This window comes from Saccopteryx leptura, chromosome X, assembly GCF_036850995.1.
Source record: "Saccopteryx leptura isolate mSacLep1 chromosome X, mSacLep1_pri_phased_curated, whole genome shotgun sequence".
NCBI lineage: Eukaryota > Metazoa > Chordata > Mammalia > Chiroptera > Emballonuridae > Saccopteryx > Saccopteryx leptura.
The window spans coordinates 79,485,222-79,489,845 of NC_089516.1; the positions used below are offsets into that span (position 1 = coordinate 79,485,222).

Sequence of the window (4,624 nt, forward strand, 5' to 3'; positions counted from 1 at the left end):
TTCCTCTTTACTTCAACTAACCTAATGAGCACAAATGCCAGTGAAATAAGTCAGAAATACAGTATGTGGCATTATTTTGTAGTACATAGAGCCTAAGAAGGCCTCACAGCCCAAGACAAGGATGTTGGTGTAGTGGAAAAAGCCTATCCCTTGAAAACTGACATGATAATTGACTCCAGATTCTGTCACCTCCTAGCTGTTTAACCTTAAATGAATCACTTCGTCTCTTTGATTCTCAGACTCTCCATGTATAAAAAGGGAATAATAATAGTACTGACCTTACATAATGTTGTGCGGATTCAACAACATAGTCCACATGGGGAACATAGCACACTTTCTTAGACATAGTAAGCACTCAATAAAGTATTATTAGCCCTGGCCGGTTGGCTCAGCGGTAGAGCGTCGGCCTAACGTGCGGAGGACCCGGGTTCGATTCCCGGCCAGTGCACACAGGAGAAGCGCCCATTTGCTTCTCCACCCCTCCGCCGTGCTTTCCTCTCTGTCTCTCTCTTCCCCTCCCGCAGCCAAAGCTCCATTGGAGCAAAGATGGCCTGGGCGCTGGGGATGGCTCTGTGGCCCTTGCTTCAGGCGCTAGAGTGGCTCTGGTCGCAATATGGCGATGTCGAGGATGGGCAGAGCATCGCCCCCTGGTGGGCAAAGCGTCGCCCCCTGGTGGGCGTGCCAGATGGATCCCGGTCGGGCGCATGCGGGAGTCTGTCTGACTGTCTCTCCCCGTTTCTAGCTTCAGAAAAAAAAAAAAAAAGTATTATTAATAATTAGTATCATAGTGGTGTTTTTAATTCTGGTTGCCAGGTCCATATTCTTTCCAAAGTCTCATATCTTTATCTCTGGAAGGTTATAATAATTTATATACTTACAATATAACAGAGCTAACATAAAGATAAGATCCATTCATTCAATCACTTAACGAATAGTTATTGAACAGTGTAAGGCCTTGCATGTATAGTTGTAAAAAACATATGCAAAGTCCTTGTTTTCATGGAGCTTTGAGTGTGGTTGGGGGAAACAGACAATAAATATAAAAATGAAGAATTAAAATAATTTCAAGTAGTCAAAAATGCTAGAAAGTGGCAGAATCCATCCTTGCTTGAAATAAGATTTAGTTATGTTGTACAGTATTTGTCACATGATCAACAATCAATTGCATTTATCATACTTTTTATTATTATATTTATTTCCTTTTGTATTTACCTGTTTTGGCCAGTGAGATATGAATTCCAGAACAATCAGGTCTATTTGATCTACCAATGTAAACTAAGGCCCCAATAGAGACCAGGGTGACCAGTGAAACACTCATGTGTGGACATGTACACACCTTCACCAAAACACAACAATGCATGTATGTGGAAGCAAACTCATAACTAGACAGGACAAGGTGAAATTTTAGAACATGAAAAGTAAGGCAAGCCTGAACAGGCAGGGGCGCAGTGGAGAGAGTATCTAAGTGGGATGCTGAAGACACAGGTTTGAAACCGTGAGGTCCTCAGCTTGAATGCAGACTCATCTGGTTTGAGCAAGGCTCACCAGCTTGAACCCAAGGTCATTGGCTTGAGCAAAGGGTCACTGACTTGGCTGTAGCCAAGTCAGAGCACATATGAGAGGGCAATCAATGAACAACTAAGGTGCTGCAGTGAAGAATTGATGGTTCTCATCTCATTCCCTTCTTGTCTGTCTCTCCCTCCTTCTCTTTGTCTCTCTCTGTCTCTTTCACAAAATAAATAAATAAGGCAAGAACCAACAAACTTCCAAGAAGCAAAAATTATATACAAAGTTATGATAATTATATAGGTACCAACTCATTAGCAACACTGAAGCAATGCAATAAAATATTAGGAAATCTGTATAAAATGAATACTAAGTCATATGCAGTGGGAATCTGATATCAAGTAAATAATACTCATAGAATTTTCAATAGTTTCTTTACATTATATGAAATAAATATTGCATATAATAGTTTAAAATTTTTGCTAATTGGGAAAGACAACCATTAGATGTAGCAGTGCCTTCATTTATATGAAAAAAATCTATTTTCAATCTAGAACTATATTCAATATATCACAGAACAAAATAGTATTTTAGTCATAAAATAAAAGCACTTGAAAAAAATGTTTGTTGATCGAGTAAATAAATGAATAATGAAAGAATGACTAAGTTTTCTCTTTCTGATCCCCTAGAACCCCTGGATCAGTAAATTCTTCCTGTCCCTGACTATTCTAGAGTCCAAGCAAGGGCTCTACCCCACTTTTGGACATGCCAAGCTATTCACATTTGGATCCGCTGTCCATTCAGCTGTACTCACTAGATTTCAAAATAGATTTTCTTCTTACTTCCCAATTCTTATCTGCTTTTCATTTAATTCCGAGGTGTTATACTAATCTTCTTTGCACATCTGTGCACACATACACATACATACAATAATAACAAAACAACTCTGTTCCTCCAATACCTGTCATAAAGCCTACTCACTAGATTTTTATTTATTTTTATTTATTTTTCATTCATATCATTTTAATTATTTTTATATATTATTAATTTTAATGGGGTGACATTGATAAATCAGGGTACATATGTTCAGAGAAAACAGCTCAAGGTTATTTTGACATTTGATTATATACTGCATTCCCATCACCCAAAGTCCAATTGTCTTCCATCACCTTCTAACTGGTTTCCATTTTGCCCCTCCTCTCCCCCAACCCATTCCCTTTCCTCCTCCCCTCCCCCCGTAACCACCACACTCTTGTCCATGTCTCTGAGTCTCATTTTTATGTCCCACCTATGTATGGAATCATATAGTTCTTAGTTTTTTTCAGATTTACTTATTTCACTCCGTATAATGCTATCAAGGTCCATCCATGTTGCTGTAAATGATCTGATGTCATCATTTCTTATGGGTGAGTAGTATTCCATAGTATATATGTACCAAAGCTTTTTAATCCACTCATCCACTGATGGACACTTGGGCTGTTTCCAGATCTTCGCTATTGTGAGCAATGCTGCCATAAACATGGGGGTGCATCTCTCCTATTGAAACAGTGCTATGGTGTTCTTGGGGTATATTCCTAAAAATGGGATATCTGGGTCAAATTTTTGAGGAATTTCCATACTGTTTTCCACAGTGGCTGCACCAGTTGGCATTCCCACCAGCAGTGCAGGAGGGTTCCCTTTACTCCACATCCTGGCCAGCACTTACTCTGTGTTGTTTTGTTGATGAGTGCCATTCTGACTGCTGTGAGGTGATATCTCATTGTGGTTTTAATTTCCATTTTTCTAATGATTAGTGATGTTGAGCATTTTTTCATATGCCTATTGGCCATCTGTATGTCCTCTTTGGAGAAGTGTCTATTCATTTCTTTTGTCTATTTTTTGATTGGATTATTTGCCTTCCTGGTGTTGAGTTTTACAAGTTCCTTATAAATTTTGGTTATTAACCCCTTATCAGATGTATTGTCAAATATGTTCTCCCATTGTGTAGTTTGTCATTTTATTCTGTCCTTATTGTCTTTATCTGTGCAAAAGCTTTTTAGTTTGATATAGTCCCATTTGTATATCCTTTTATATCACTTGCCCGTGGAGATAAATTGGCAAATATATTGCTGCGAGAGATGTCAGAGAGCTTATTGCCTATGTTTTCTTCTAAGATGCTTATGGTTTTATGGCTTACATTTAAGTCTTTTATCCATTTTGAGTTTATTTTTGTGAATGGTGTAAGTTGTGGTCTAGTTTCATTTTTTTGCAGGTAGCTGTCCAATTTTCCCAGCACCATTTGTTGAAGAGGCTGTCTTTACTTCATTGTATGCTCTTACCTCCTTTGTCAAATATCAGTTGTACATAAAGGTGTGGGTTTATTTCTGGGTTCTCTGTTTTGTTCCATTGATCCATATGCCTGTTCTTATGCCAGTACCAGAATGTTTTGAGTACAATGGCCTTGTAGTATAACTTAATATCAGGAAGTGTGATACCTCCCACTTTATTCTTCCTTTTCAAGATTGCTGAGGCTATTCGTGTTCGCTTTTGGTTCCATATAAATTTTTGGAAAATGTGTTCTGTATCTTTGAAGTATGTCATTGGTATGTTAATTGGTATTGCATTGAATTTATAAATTGCTTTGGGTAATATAGACATTTTAATGATGTTTATTCTTCCTAACCATGAGCACGGTATATGCTTCCACTTGTTTGTATCTTCCCTGATTTCTTTTGTCAATGTTTTATAACTTTCCATGTACAAGTCTTTAATCTCCCTGGTTAAATTTATTTCTAGGTACTTTATTTTTTTGGTTGCAATGGTGAAGGGGATTGCTTCCTTAATTTCTCTTTCTGACAGTTCATTGTTAGTGTATAAAAATGCCTCTGATTTCTGAGTATTAATGTTATATCCTGCCACCTTGCCGAATTCATTTATGAGGTCCAGTAGTTTTTTGACTGAGACTTTAGGGTTTTCTATATACAATATATCATCTGCAAATAATGATAGTTTTACTTCTTCTTTTCCAATTTGGATGCCTTATATTTCTTTCTTTTGTCTGATTGTTGTGGCTAGGACTTCCGGAACTCTGTTGAATAAGGGTGGTAAAAGGGGGCACCCCTGCCTTGTTCCTGAGCTT

General features: G+C 37.9%; 1 non-coding gene across 1 annotated transcript; it reads left to right on the forward strand.

Moving 5' to 3' along the window:
* Nucleotides 1–372: 372 nt before the first annotated feature.
* TRNAV-AAC (transfer RNA valine (anticodon AAC)) lies at nt 373–448 on the forward strand. The gene has a single exon. It is a non-coding gene; the product is annotated as a tRNA-Val (tRNA).
* Nucleotides 449–4,624: the final 4,176 nt, after the last annotated feature.